This window comes from Amblyomma americanum, chromosome 1 (assembly GCF_052857255.1).
Source record: "Amblyomma americanum isolate KBUSLIRL-KWMA chromosome 1, ASM5285725v1, whole genome shotgun sequence".
NCBI lineage: Eukaryota > Metazoa > Arthropoda > Arachnida > Ixodida > Ixodidae > Amblyomma > Amblyomma americanum.
Genome location: NC_135497.1, coordinates 85,161,718 through 85,177,794, shown reverse-complemented (window position 1 = coordinate 85,177,794; position 16,077 = coordinate 85,161,718). Strand labels below are relative to the sequence as shown.

Genomic DNA, 16,077 nt, shown 5'->3' with positions numbered 1-16,077 from the left:
TTTTAGCAGAAAGTACAGCAAAAACATACGAGAGGGAACATTAACATGCCATATAGATCAGCCTTGGTGCTTTCCACGCGGACGTCCTGAAACCGAGACGATAACAAGTCGTTTCGCGTCGGTCGGCGGCGAGTTCCCATCGAACGAAAGGGGTTCCTCAACGCTGAGAGGAAGAGTGGGGGGGGGGGGGGGGGGGGGGACGACGATTACGAGGAAAGAAAGCAGCAGCATGCGCGCATTGTATTCGCGTCGGAGCAGCGCTTCCTCTGACCTTGCTTTTCTCGGCGTTGCGCGGGCGATCATCCAGCGAGGAGGCATGGGTTCGTGGAGCGCTCGGTCCATCCGAAGGCGCGAATGCATCCCCAAGGTGAGAGGACCCCTGTGTCCGATACGCAGCGCGCTCTCTGCATACATGTGTGCTCTGACCGTGCAGGTCTCTCAGTCGCTCTGGTGCGGCACCAACGCTTGAAAGCGAAGTTCCGCTGTCAAACATACAGCGCAGGCTGCATACTCATGCGGGACACTATGCTCACCTGGCAAAACCTGCGCGAAATCCCGCCTCCCCAAAGCACGCGTTCTGCGGGGCGAGAGTTTTGAGCGAACGCTCGTCCGATGCTTCGCGACTGCATGCTGCGGCGTGTGTCGACGCGCGTGTAGAGCAACTGCTCGAAAGGAAACTGCTCTGCAATTTGGCTGTCGTCCCTTTCGTCGCCGAGTTCGTTTCGGCTACACGACGCTCGCTCAGCCTGATCGCCCTTTGTCGCGGGCGAAGCCTCAAAGGGCACGTCGCGGTAAACAAGCGTTCGATCGCGACAGCGCGCACGGACACCGATGACGACGGCATCGCGGGTTTCCGTCGCGTGCTGACAGAGGCAGTGGTGCGATCACGGCCTGCTACGTTTTTGTTTTCCCCCCTCGGCGAGGAAGAAGAGCCGTAGCGACCGGGCGGCTGAGTCGCGAGCGAGCAGTCGTGCGTCTGCAGGAAGCGCAAAGTGGCATCGCCGGCGACGGCGATAAAATCGCGCGTCGCGAGACACGCCGGGCGATGGCGGCGGGGCGACGAAGGCTTTTGTGCGGAGGGTGGGTCCGACTTAACAGAACGTGACTGGCGTAGTGAAGTGAGACCTATCGGGGCAGACGATCCACTTGACGAATGTAGGCCGCGCCGACAAGTTCGCGGAAAGCGGCGGCGAGACGCCGTTGCGCGCGCCTCGGGCCTCGGATTCGTTTCTATAGCATTTCTTGCGCTGCGCCCCGAATGTGTTCTCTTCCCCTTTTTGTTTTAATTGTCTTCCGAGAAATGCGCGACCAGTATCCCCCTCCCCACTTTCATAGCAACAACCACCACCACCATGCCCTACGAAGAGCTCAAGTCCGAGTTGTGGATGCAGCTCGCGGTGCTTTTGTGCGCAAGCATGGATGTGACGCTGCTCTATGATGTGATCGGAGCCCGCACAAAAGCTGAGCTGAGCATATCCTGAAACTTCTTCGGCTTTGCACTCGCGTTGTATGTGCTCGCATATTTACTGTACGGCTCGCTGACTATACAAGGGCGACTGCAAGTCGTTTCAGAGCGTTGGGGCAAAGAAAATGCAGGGAATGAGCTCCCTCAAGGTGCTGTCTTATCGGCCTTGCGGTTTTGCACGGTCGCCAGTCTTCCCCACGTGCGGATTGGTAACCGAATAGCGATCGCTGGAACTGGCTGACATATTTCAGCAGATTCATAGGTACTCGCCTATGACTCATAGCTACTAAAATAGCGAAACGGCAGACAGTCATAAAGAACAAGCGTTGATGTGTGTGCCGTTTCTTGCATCCGTGGTGCGGCATTCTTTGTTAAAAAATGCATGAGGGACCAGGGGGAGCGACGCATGCATAGTATTGATGTTTGCACGGCGAAAGTGTGGGTGTCACAGCAGCGCCATCTCATAGCCTGAGTCTCTTTGAGACGTTAAACCCCCGTACACCAAACCAACCAACCAACCGCATGCAGTATTGCTTTGTCGGAAAGCAGTGTCCGCAGGCTTGTGCTTCTTTATTTTAAATTTTTTTTCACACGCGCACCACATCGGTGCTCCATTCCAAAATCGAGTGAACTTACGCCGTTGTCTTGAAAGTTCACGCAGAGCCCCCAACTCCGTAAGTTCGTGTTTGCGTTGCAGAATGATTTAACTGCACGCCACATTGAGCGAGAGTCCCCTGCAATGCACGTCACTGATAGGGAGGGAGGGGCGACTCAAAAGGGTCGTCTTTTGCGTTCCTCTCCTCCCCTCCCTGCGGTAAAAATGAGCACCATAATCGCCATCGCTGTCAGCCTCATTATACGCCCACCGCAACACAAAGGCCCCCTAGCCAACCAGCCCTGTCTTGGGCCACCTTATACCAGAATATTTCCAAATTTGCGGGGATCCGCGCACATTTCGCAACACGAAATTACCGGATTGAAATCGAACAATTTCAATCAGTGAAAACTGTACTATATGAAACCTCTGTACGGAGGTTTTTGCGGGCTAGTTGGTGCATTACTGGAATTGGTTTTAAGCTCAGAAAGACGGCCCATGTGGCCTGCAAGTCCAGAGAACTTGGTTAGAACTTCGTTCCTTCCTGTGCTGTACCTCTTGCGCTTAAAACCAACTCCAGCGAAACCTCTGTTAGGTTAGTCTGGCGCAGTGAAAAATACACAACCCATTACTCCTACAAAAGGCTACCATTTCGATATATGGCCCAGTCTCCGGCCAACATGGCCTTAGTCTAGTTGGCTCACCAGACCATGACATTGTCTGTGGCCAGGGTGTAAACGCAGCAATCACCCCTTTTCATTGGTCACAACGTTATCACATGATCCCGATTTGGTGACTAAAACGACGTTAACGCTGTTAATTTACCAAAGCTGCGTGATCAGTTGTCCCTGTAAAATTCTGGAGGCAGCTCGCGTGCTGCCTATATGCGCCTATGAGCCTAAATTTACTATTTGTACGCTCTGAACTGAAAATAAACATAAATTTGCCAAAATAGACTACATTGTGTACAGCCAATAAAAATTTTGTTTAGCGGCTGTTCAGTAGGCTGAACTTACAGTGAGTTCATGTTGGTGTCTAGTTGATTCAACACGAGCTCAACAAGGCGTCAAATGAAGCTCAAAAGCCATTTTTGTAAGGAACGTTCACGAAAGGTCGTTTAGGCCCCGTTTATACCGACGTTGCTTATATTAACATTTATATTAATATGTTTTATACAGTAACAATTTAATAAAAAAGAAATTAATTAAAATACTAAAAATCGCTTCGACAAATTAAGGAAATGCCTAATTAACGAGTTCTTAAAAGGGGGGGGGGCAGCCGCGCCACTCCCCTTTGTCCGAGCGAGAAACTTTATTCGGGAAAACCATGCTAAACCCCATTTTTTCGACGCTGAGATTCTCATAAATACATTTACCAAATAGGATCGCCTACCCCCTCCTCCTTCTACCGCTGCCCTCCCCCCAAGGGCACCCATAAATCCATGCCTAGATATGCCGCATGTTGTTTTTTATTTTTATCAAAGTGGCCAGTGGTTGAAATGAGACAGCGTCCCATCCTTATCTTTGGAGCTAAAAGCGCCTGCTGAAATGTTGTCTCGCTGTTTCGGGCTTGCGTAACACATTTTCCTGTTAGAGAGGACCGCTTGCATATACCGGCTGTTTCACCTAAGATGTTCTGCCATTTTTAAAAATAAGGTATTTGGGTTAGAAGCGCGTTTTTTTTTTTTTTGGCACAGCATTGTCAGCGGTGTAGCGCATCCTAACACTATAGTAGGTTGGTAACTAATATTTAATTATTAACCTTTTAACTATCGCTAAGTATGTTTATTCATAATTCAATTCCATTTATTTCCCAGAAAATTCTGGCTGGCTACCTGGACTAAAAGCTGTAGGTATACAGCTTGACGAGGCCCAGGCAGCCGTTACAAGGAACAGGGGCAGACTCAGTTCAAAATCGTTACATGAGGCATAGAGCCCACTGTAATTAATATCCATATCAGTTTTCAAATTTTCGGAAATGCAGTTACCCTCGGCGTTGTGGCCCAACAAATACTGCTTGCATCGTGCCAAAATACACGCGCTTTCGAAAAGCTTGCAGGCAAAGCAAGACCTCCAGTGCACGTAACTCGTCGAAATAGCCAAAATTTTTGGGCCATAGCGCCGAGGGTAACTGCATTTTCGAAATTCTAAAAACTGATATGGATATATTACGGTGGGCGACACGCCCCGCAATAAATAGAGAGACTAACAGTAACAGTTAAAAAGTTAACTACTCAATACTAGTTAACCAGCCTACTAGTTGGCACGTCTTTGCTGTATTCTGATGCGCTACACCGCTGAAAATGATATGCCGAAAAAGAGCGTTCCTCTAACTCAGAAATCCTATTTTAAAAAATTGCAGAATATCTTGGTGAAGCACCCGCTATACTGTCCGTCTAATCTTCCCGAATGAGGCTTATCAACCGACCCAGTGCAATAAACATTTTTATGAATATTACCTAGCTGATTGTCAATGCTTGTATATACGCGACAATCCCCTTCCGGAGGCGTTGATTGGTCGTTGATACACACTTGTACTTAGCGGCTGTACACGCAGAAGTTTTGGGGCAGAAACCACTATACCGAGGTCGCTCAGAAAATTTCGCCGCAAAACAAAACTCCTAATAACTACACACAGCTGCGGGCACTTACATGCAATTTTTACGTCCTCAGTGGAAAAAAAATGGCGGTGGTTTAGCTCTGGTTAAACCTGGAGTGACGCGATAGCTACAGCTCGCCGAGTGGAACTCGGTCACGTGACCAACCCCGTGATCAGCCACGGCGCCGGCAGCTGCTCCGCACCACGTGACCAACCACGTGACAGCGTGGCGGCGCAGCCACAGGGTGGCACCACCGCCACGCTGAATGCTCGAAATGCTACCGTAATGTAGCTATCGCTACAGAAAGAAAAAGAAAACAACGATTCCCTCTCGAACCCTGGTTTCTAGAAAACGGCAGCCAAAGCGCCAAGCAGTCCCCGTATATAGTGCAAGGGCAGCGCTGGCGCGTCAGGGTGTGGTCCTCGCCGCCTGTTAAAGGTCGCCACCTCAGGGCTGTTGCTGCCGTGCGGGGTGGCGGCTGAGGTCTGCTCTTCACTCCGCGGCGGGCGAGTAGGTGACCCGGCCCAAGGTCTGTTACTCGGCCTACGAGATCGGTGCAACGGGGGCGGCGCTCTGCTTGCTTGCGTCAGCCGCCACGCTCGGTTTGTCCCCGTGTCCACCCCCCCCCCCCCCTACGCTGTTTGGTTGAGCGTTATATGACACGCTACCCAGCCGTGCTCCCGTTGCGCGAATCGAGGCGATCGCGCTCCGCTGAGTCCGTCTCAAATACGTTTTGTGGGCGGTGGACGTATGCGCGCTCGAACGCCGCGCGTTTGCCTCGCTGGAAACTCGCGGTACAAATATATACTGAGACGAGAACAGCGTACGGAAGCCCTATTGTGTAAATACGGCAGTATATGAGAACACATGCAGTGTTGACAAATAGCCCAACCAAGGCACACTGCTCTTAACAGAGGAGATTGAGCCTATAGCCTTCGCAGTGCGACTCATATGCTCGCACAAGCGGACGGGGCGTGTTTGTACTGCAGGCGGCGCCTAGGGCAGTTTTCAGCCTGCGTGAAAACCGCGGGGACGGCCCTGTGCGTAGCCGAGCGTGTGCATGCCGCTGCCCGTCAGCCGAGACGTGCACGACCGCAGCATGTGCCCGGCTCTCGTTTCTCGGGCGTTCCTGTCTGCAGCTGACACCGGAAGAGCAGGCGGATACAGCGCGCTCGCGGATGATCGGATTACGGTGACAACAGAGCGGTTAGGTTGCCTCGGGCACAGCGTTAGGAAAGGTTGGACGTCCGATATGAGCGGCAAATGCGACTTTTGAGTGCTACAAAATATGGAAAAGCAGAAGACGGTGCATCAAACGAATAGCAGCCGAATGCAGCTGCAAATATAGCGCAATTGCCTTCCAAATGCGTTCTGCCAATGCACGACACTTATCCCAGTGCAGTAAACTCAGTTATGCTGGCACCGGCAGAAACACACAGAGGCTGTCATTTATGCACCACCGAAACGTGACAATTTCAACAAGACCGCGTTAGAGCGAACGTTCGGAGGTGAAATTCGTGCTCGTTGTAACACTATTTCGGGGTCGATAGGGTTGTGACGTCACACGTTGAGCTGTGGAATGAAAATGTTCAAAACTTAAGTTAAATGTGACTATGCGGTCGCAGCATGACTGAAACGTCAATATGACGTACAGCCGCGAGTAAAAAATATTAGCACGCATGACGGAACACCGAAGCGCCGGAATGACAACGCGTGTGGGTGCCTCGACGCCAGCGCCGCCGGGGTGGAGACAACTTCAGCGGCGCCGCCATATTGGATCACACGGGATCAGCGGCGCTAGCGTCTGTAACGGCGCCGTTCATGCTCTCGGCGCGCTTCAAAGTGCTTTAACTTGAACGGCCTTTTTCAGCGAGAGCTACGCTGGGCTACCAGTCGAGCATTTCGCGGTACATGGGAGAGGCAAGTTGTGAATCAATATGGCGGCGTCGCTTAAGTTGTCTCCACCCGGAGCTGCCATCGAGACACTCTAAACGCGTGGCGCTGCGGGTGACGATGAGGCTGACAACGAAAGTGCCGGGCCGTTCTCATTCTACAGTATTAGGGGGGTTCAGCGGACTGTCACGGCCCAGCAAAGTTTATTTTTCTGCCTCGCCCTCTCTCTCTTTTTTAAAGCAGCCTTGTTCCCGCAGGCAACTGGTGAATAATATGATAGTTGTTTTTTTGCCTGTTTGGCAGTTATTTTTGTAAGCAGCCTCACCCGCGCTGCGCTTGGCAACTGCTTGAACAGCTCTGCATCCAGGAGTTGCCATGGCCTCCCAAGGGAGCAGACTTGAATATAATTGAAAATATATGGGGGTTAATGAAAAAGCGACTGGCTAAAAGGCAGCTGCACGAGTCGCCAGATATCCTTTGGGCGGCGGTTCAAGAGGAATGGAGCAGGCTCCAGGCTCTTCCTGACCTTGCAAGCAGCCTGTTTGACTCCTTCCCTGAGCGCCTTCCAAGCGGTGTGAGTGTCGGTGGGGCCTATGCACGCCATTAGTGCAACGACGGGTTTGCTCTCGCATCACGACAGCGAGCTGGCTATCATCCTTACTTCTTTTCCTGAATTGATGGGATAGTGCTCCTGTTAATACTGTTACTACACTTTCCCAACAAAGTTGCTTGTGTGAATTAGTTGCATGGGGAAAATAAAAATCCTTTTGACAAACCATCACGGACATAAAAAACAGTAATAAAAAAGAAGCCATCTTTGCTTATGATAACCGAGCCAAAATAAATGCCGCATGCACAGCCACGTAGGGTCGGCACTTCGACGCTCGGGCGATGGCGCGCTTGATAAAGCTTGATAAAGTCCGGTTCAGCAGCCATGAGGCAACCTACAGTGTAGGAATTTAAAACACAATCTCTCCTTAGCGTACTTTGCAGCACATCCGAGGGCAAAATCGCAAACTTGCAGTTAATAGAACAGAGTTTAATGGTTTCAGGCGCATTGCACAGACGACAGTTAACAGAAGGTACAAAAATTTCCTCTCGCAGTGCAGGCACTGCATAGTCTACGGCACGACAGCTACGCCGTCGTTCGCATCTCCCGTGAAGTCACAGGATGTCATTCGACGCCCCAAGCACACCGCAATACCATTGGTGGCTATGCGGCGTCATTGTTTCCCACTGCACCTCCAACTCCGCCCGACATCAACTTGGCTCACCTCGTCGAAATCCCCCTGAACCTGGGACACGTACAGCAAGGACAGTATCCTAAGCTACTGTCTTGCGAAAGCTGAATGGCTGCCCTACCCAAGCGGCGACAACAGCCTGGACTGCGAGCTGTATAGCCCTCAACAGCAACTCTGACAATCACAAACCAGTCAGTCAGCCGCGAAAGTAAACCACTTCATTTGCTCTGTCAGGCTTTGCCCAAACTTTACCGGAGCATACAGTGCCTTCGGCTGACATAGTAGATTTATCTGACCAACTTGCCAAATATTTGGGCGCGGATAGGCGGCGTGCCTAAGACATGTTGAATGTATACTAGAGGGCGTCAGAATGGTTACCAATGGATCCAAGAACAAAACTGCAATAGTGTGGAAAGGGGCACTCATGAATATCCTGGCCAACCTCAAGCCCCTCTCAGGAAGAGCAGAATGGCCGCTCAGATTCACACTGTTACTTGCTTCGAGTTCATGCAATCAGTAGAGAGCCATATGTTCGTGGTGGAATAGAATGAGACCAGAAATTCGATCAAAAGCGAAGTGCACACACGGGAAGGACTTCGTAGGAACTGAGAACCGCTTCTTGGAGTTTGGTAGAGGTGCGGCGGGATGGCGTCCAGAGTCAACGCTTTCTTACGCTCATCCTGACGTCTCCTGCCAGGACAGAGCGCACGGATTGTGCTGCCAGGGGTCTGAACGGCGACCGCAAATTTGACGACACCTATTCGCATCCCTGCAAGACCAAGATTCGGTGGCTGTAGGGCATCGCTAACATCATGGCCAGCCTGTGGCTCATTAGAATGCTGATAATGAGCGAGGCTAATATAATCCGGGGTGACTTTATGTATATTGGCTCGTACATTTTGTTTGTCACTTCCGAAGAAAAATTCGAAATCCCAACTCCGTCAGGACACTCGCGCACCCTCACTGACCCTTCGTCCTTGAAACCACTTAAGGGGAGAGTGGGCAACGACTCGTCTCCGCGGTTTCCGTCCATCCCGAAATAGTGCCCTACCGAATTCGTATCGCGGCTGCGATAAATGTATCATGACTACCGCAACTATTCCCGCTTGGTCACACTTATGTACACCGATCACATCTCAGCGTCGCTGCGAAAGAGTCACCGTGCATCTTAGCCAACGTCCGCGCCTTCCTCCGCAATGAGGTTGGCGCACCAAAACAGCTTTCATTACGTGCACAATGTCGCGAAGAAGGCACGGCGGCGGCTCAGCTCTTCTGAAGAGCTCCAACAAACTTCTGTGGCTTGGAGTGCTCCTGGCAAAGACCGTAATTGAAATCAGCCGCAAGCTGTCTACGCGTCGTCAGCTACATTGTCACCACCCAACGTATAAGAGGCTGAAGCTGAAAAGAGTGAACTGCGATCCACCCGTGAGTTCCACGTGATCAGGACATGCAGATTTTTTGCGGTAACTGCGAATGCCAATATACTAGGGGTGTGCGATTTGTACTTTTTTGGTCTGAATTGGTTCGAACATGAATTCTGTGGTTGAAAAGCGAATCGCATTGAAAGCGAATAGTATAAAAACCCATTCGAATCCGAATCGGATATGTGTGTGATTATTCGCTGCTTGTGCGAATTATTGTGTAAAACCAAAGTATATGCCAAACAGTGAAACGCTAGCGGCGGCGGTTTTAAGTCATGAGTTAACGCTATAACTGCCGAAAGACGCAACACCGGCCTCCGCTACTGGAAACGCAACAAAAGGTAAGTATATACACACTATGACTTTCACCTCACACGAATAGAAAAAATGCCATTTTCTACTCATTAGGACAGCGAACAAACTTCCCACATCTCACTTGATAAGAAGTACAAGAGTTTGATCCATGTCCTCCCATATCAAGAATGAGGGCAAGGCTTGTTAATCCTATCTGAAACCTCTCGAGTCGCGCAATCTCAAAAGGTCGTATTTTTGAACATTATGTACAAGCGACACCAATGGACCGCGCCGCGGCGCAGTGCCCCCTTTCCCGCTAGAGCAGTGCTCCCTGCGCAGACTGACCCCGGCAGCATCTAAAGCGGCTTCGGAGATGGCCATTCTTGAAGCAGTCGTTGTGGACAAAAAAAAGTAATATGCGGCGTATACCAACTTCGCGCTAAATATTCGAGAACTGTTCAAAAATTGAGCTGCCTATTAGATTTTCTTGTCATCACTTTCAACGCCAAATATTTAATCCGTCCAGCCTATCGAATTGACGGATATTTGCTATCCAAAAGTTTCGAATCTCCCGACAATTCTACTCTATGCTCCAAGCTACATATTCTAGTACACTTTATCCAAGCATATGATCAGCATTCAGATGACAAAGACGAAGGGCGATCTGCCTCGCAGCATGTGCACGAGGCACGAGCGTCCCAGAACACGGAGCCGACCCAGCCACACCAGATGACGGCTCCGCAGCGGACATCGACGGCTACGGTTCTGGCGGCGGCCGCAACGCCTGCCGCAACCTAGGCGCCCACCTCTCAGATGTGTACCTCGTTTTCCGGGCAGCAGCGCGGGGTGGACGAGAGAGCGCCTGTTCACAGCTGCGAAGCAACCACGGCCACAGCCGCCGCCTGCTTTCCTCTTGCAGCCGCAGCCCGGATGTGGACCTCCAGCGGCGCCCCGCCGTCTCCCGTGCCTCCGCACTCTCCGGGTGAGGACGCTAGTGTCCTGGCTGTGCACGGAGGCAGCGAAGGAGACGCGGCCGCTCCAGCCGTGCTGACGTCCACGTCCTGGACACCGGTGACGTCGCGCTACGCCTGTTCCTGGGCCCTTGCCTTTGCTATGGCCAATGACGCCGCCAAGACACCCCTCCCATTGGCGATCGAGCGGCTCACCTACGACGGCTCCCCACCGACTCTAGCGACGCTTTTATTCCCTGTTGAGGGCTCTGGTGACCGTTTCCTGGGCGGAGGATGCGGCTGCCAACGACATGCGATCTCATCGGCAGTGTGGGCACTGGCTTCAGCCTCCGCCGAACTCGTCAGCCTCACCCATCACCGTAGAGACTGCGTCTGGACGGAAAATCAACACCGAGCGCAGTGCTGGCACTGTTGTCTACACTACGACGTCACGGTCGCCGTCCACATCTGCCTTGAAGCAGGCCGTCCAGAGTATCAGTCTTCGCCGCAACTGTGCCGCAACGCCAGTGGAGGTCCTTCTGTGTCGCCGTTCCTCCCGTCACCCGGAACTCCGGCCGACATCGCAGATGACCTCGGCGAGAACCCCTTGGACTCGACACATACAGTAAGGCTTGTGGGGCTGTCCAGCCGAGCTGAGCGGCTCCCCTACGCTAGTGGGGATAACAGCCTGGACGATATCCTGCTGAGCCAACAACAGCAACTCTGAAAACCAGAAGCCTGTTAGCCTGAAAGGATAAATCATTTCGTTTTCTGTGTCGGGCATTTCTCAAGTTGTACCCAGAGTAACCAGTCCTTTCAGATGACATAATAGTGTCACTTCATGAAGTGTCATACCTTTTTGCGTGGAGAGGCGGCGTGTCTACCACCAAAGGCGCCCCTGGTGGCCGGCCTCCACATCGACGTCGACCTCAGCACCCAATCCAACCAAATCGCCGTCCAACATGAGACCGCCCTGCTGCGTGTGGTGCTGGGCGCCTTGATGGGAGCCCATTATCATTATGCTTTGCCGGCCACCACACTGGCCACGGGCACGAGGCTCCTTGTGGCAACCGCCATCACGACGCCAGCGCCGGGGACCACGGAGTAGTTGCCAAAGGCAGCGCAGGTGTCCACTCTCAAGAACACTAAAAATCAAAAACGAAGCCGGCGCAAGTTTTTACATGACAGCAACCATGGGAACATTCGTTTCTGTTTCTGTCTTTTTTATCGAGCTGACTTTGTGTGTGTGGGTGGCACTGGTGATGTCTTCAAACCTCTCCATGGAATGTGCAGTAAAAGGCTTGCCTGGCAAAAAGCTAGAAGCCTCAGGTGTGAAGGACTCATAAGAAATCGTTATAATGCAATCAAACGGTGCCCTGCATCCCAAGGTGACTGTTTTTCGGTAGCAGTATAAAAGAGAAAGTACCGGCATCAAAGAGCATGCAAGGAATGTTGTCCCACATAAGCGGTTAAAATCAAGTAGCCAGTGGACCACAGCATCTGTCGCTGGAGTGTTTGAGTGTATTTCAAATAAAGAGCAGTGTAAAAGCAGTTCCAGTGAGAAAGAATCATATTGCGACTTGTCTCGATGCATTTTCGCACCGTCGCTTTACAAAATACTTGTAGTGACCGTTATTTCGAATAATTTGACAAAAGCTGCGGGTTCACCTTCGTCGCTTTCGACGACGTTGTTTTAAGCAGCGAACTGGTGCACGCCAAATACGCAAATTCATAACAGCGGTGAAATTTCGCATCTCATTTAATATATCTGAATTCATCTGCCGACTTTTGTGACAGGGTGCGGAAGTTAATACTCACTTTTGCTTATAAGGGTTGAACTGTAGGCTAGTCGGTTACCAATTCTAAAATGGTGCTTTGGCTCCGTCTGAGTATTTCTGCTGTTGTGTTGCCAAAACGCAGCTTTATTTAGAATGGCTGCTGACTTCTACTGAGCAGCTTGCAAACTTTTTTTTTTGAAGGACGGGTGTTACAGAAAAACTTCTGTGCAGTAAAGAGAGCCATTACATGTTCATGGGGGTTAACACATCAATTAATCCGCACTAATATCAATTTTTTTGCACTGTTAAGACGAAAAATGTGCATAGTATGTTCACATACATTCCTCCTTGAGGCCAAAATTTTAAGTCCCGGAGAGGCAGCTCACATACTATGATCCGTTAATTGCATTTGCCCCTCTTGACAACGGATTACATGGCAGGCCACATGAGTTGGATGAAGCATTGTGGAAAGGAAAAAAAAAGGTTTCAATAATGGTTTACACTCTCCTTCGTAATGCGCTAAACGTAGCGAGAGCTCGAAAGACCGTTACGATACTCGGTAATACGTTCTTATAGCGCAACGGTTGTGGTAGGTTCGTGCTGTAGAGTTTAGAAGTTGCTTTTTTTTTAATGCTAAGTGAAGTATCCAATACATTTTATTCACTCAGTCCACATTAATTGTCATTATTTTTAATTATATCTAAAGTCTGTTCATCCATGCATTAAAAAACGTGGCTTGTTTCCAAGTAATGTTCAGAGTGACGATGGGCCACCTTTTGGTTTGAATGAATGAACGCTTCTGTATTCTAGCTGTCGTACAAAGTTCGATGCCAGCTGTCCAAATCTGCTCTTGATTCGCATTGCGTTGCCTTCGTGGTCATAGTATACTACAATGTCAGGTGTCCCCCTTTACAATTCATGAAGCCATCAGCCACACCCGCATTCAGAGTAAGCACGTAATGTGGTCCTCCGTGAATCACAATGAGCCCACAAAATGATGATGATTTGATGATGACGATGGATCATGGTGCTTTCGTTTACTCAAGTTCCGGAAAAAAGCCTATTTCCCAAGCATTTCGCCCTATAACAGTCACGCACAAGGGCCAGGAATATCCCCGGTCGATACCCGAAGGCAATTGGGATCATAGTGCCACGAACTCTTGACACACAGCCATACGTTCAAGCAGCGTGCATCCCATTTGATCTTCTTAGGGCAGCGAGTGGAGTTCTTGGGTGTCGGTTGTTCTCGGCTTCAAACTCCCCAAATCTGTTTAGTTGAATCCTTGCTGGCCCCACTAAATGTGCGGATACCTGAAACTGTTCCGCTGCACTCCATCTCCTCAATTCTGACGATTCTCTTCGACGATATTTACCCACGCAATGCCAAATTACAGCCTTTCTCTTTGTTAAATGGTATGTTGAAGGATTACTTGTCTACCTTCTGCACACATGTTGCTACTGCGACTAATGGCTCGGTGTGTGACGAAAAGACAGGTGTAGGTATTTACTCCCAGTCCCTTGACTGGTCTTTTGCTCTCCGTCTTCAAGATTTTACACCTATCTATCTGGCTGAGTTTCTAGCAGTGGTTTTGGCTCTGCGCAAGGTACCCATCTCTTTATCAGCGGTAATAATAGTTACGGACTCGTTATCCTTATGCACTTCCCTGTCTGCTGTGCACTGAATTGCAGCTCTTTCGGATACTAAAATTCCTGATCCCTCAACATATGAAATCAATTCGATTTATTTGGGTTCCTGGGCACAGGGGTCTTCTATTAAATGAATCAGCTGATGCTCTAGCGAAGGCAGCCTCGAGTGGACCGATTGTTGACCCCCTTCCAACAACTGCTTACATCACGGCGGCACGATTTCGAATGTACACTGTAATGAAAGAATTTGGCGCATTAGCGCTTACTTGATTGGACGACTTCCAACACCTCCTGTTCCCTTGGAGAAGCACAGCATGGCGATCGCGCAAACTTGAAGTTTCCTTCACGCGACTTCGTCGCCGGGTGCCGCAACTAAATTTTTACCTCTACAGGCCTGGTCTGGCTATCTCCCCATTGTGTCCGTATTGTGCTCAGCCGGAAACAATAGAGCACTTTATTCTCTTTTGTCGTCGCGACTCATCGATCCGGAGGCGACTATTACAGGTCCCAATGCAGAATCTCAATTTGCGTCTGCCTTCTGCGGTTGTTCTCTCCCTTGGCGCTTCTATACTTGGCCATACCAATGGGAATGTTTGCTGTGCCTTTCAAAATTATCTCCTAGAATCAAAACGTCTACCATCATAAGCTTTCGTATTTGGGTAACTACTTTTTGCAATTCCTACTCTCTCTCTCTCTCTCTCAATCTCTCATTTTTTTACTGATTCCCATAGCTAATTTTCAGTTCGTTAGGTCGCCCTAACCTCCTGCAACCTACTATGCTACGGAAACAGAGTTACACAATTTTTGTTAGGTCATCCCATGCTTGCCATATGCAATCTGCAATTTAAAAAGTCACCGCCTGGTTATGGCTAATCCCCCTTGTGGGTATGTGCCATTTTGTGAGGGGAACAACAACAATATCCGGCCTGGATGGGTGCCGCACTGCGCGCAATAGCTTTAGCAGGCAGACCGACTTATCGCCTCATTCTGACTAATCCTTAAGGCGTTGATCCGTTGTAGATGTCAAATCTTTAAAAACAATATGGCATCCTCTGCACATCCACACTTGAGTGCCGTCCCTGAGCTCTTAATTCATTAGCAAAGCCAGAACAGCGCTTTTCAGCTGTGGGATAGTGCGGCAGCCTTTGTAAGGAGAAGGTGCGCAATGGCGGCGAAATCACGTGACCAAAGATAGCAGCACCCGTGCTATCTGTCTGAAAAAGAGCCTGTACGCCACTGACTTCCCTCCTGGTGCTCTTCAAGGGCGCATCGTTTCGGGACTGCACGGAAATCTCGAAAGAGTAAGGTCGCACGTTAACAAAGCCCGCCTGAACTGCATATTCAGATAAAGGAGGCACGAATAACGGGCTCCAAACAAAAAACAGGACAGAAATTAGAGAAGCCACAATTAACAGCCTAATAACTTTGTCCTCTTGCGTTCGCGTTCCATTCGTTGCGCTTCATTTAATATCAAATGCGTCGCCCACCAGACGAAAATTTTACGTTTTGGTGGTATGTACTACGCTACCGAGAAATACTTGTGATAAATCGTGCACACATTTTATCTCGTTGCAGTTTTGGCAACATCACAGCGAAGCAGATTTTAGTGCGAAATCAAAACTAGTCCATTACGAGTAAAGACGGCAGCGTGTGTTAGATCGTGCACTCTCAGATGGGCACAGAAAACTTCAGCGATAGCAAGAGAAATAGGGCCACGTCATCAAGCGCCCGTAGGACGGACACCTTAAGGGCAGCGCCGCCATTTTAGACAACCATATACAAGTCGTTCGGCGGTGTATACCCCCACTTGCTGACCTCAATGTAGCGACTCTTTTCCCGGTTACATTCGGACCAAAATTGTTAGGAACAGTTTGTCGTACAGAGTTCCGGGTGGTGCCATACGATTTATCGTTGCACACAGCTTACATGTGCTAGTCAAGTGGGAGGCTAGCTTGCGACAAGAAATCGAACCGACGACATATGCACCTTCAATTGTATGCCTTCCGAGACTCTCTACCTATTTCCCCAAGGCGCGATTGAGGTGTAAACCGCCATATCAGACAGTTACTTTGCCATTTCCTTTCGTCAAAAACCAATATTTGTATCAAAATTGCGACACAACCGTTCGTTGTACAACGCGGGGGGTGGTGTCATACAATTTCTCGGTGCGTATATCATTCGTCTCTTAGGTTGG

The 16,077-nt window shown here is 50.0% G+C and overlaps 1 protein-coding gene across 1 annotated transcript in view; it reads left to right on the top strand.

Moving 5' to 3' along the window:
* Positions 1-238: 238 nt before the first annotated feature.
* The window catches only part of CycY (cyclin Y), a 124,264-nt gene continuing 108,425 nt past the window's right edge, over positions 239-16,077 (top strand). The window contains exon 1 of the mRNA XM_077646072.1: positions 239-367. The gene's annotated coding sequence lies outside the window, so the exon portion shown is untranslated. The remainder of the gene's footprint in view (positions 368-16,077) is intronic.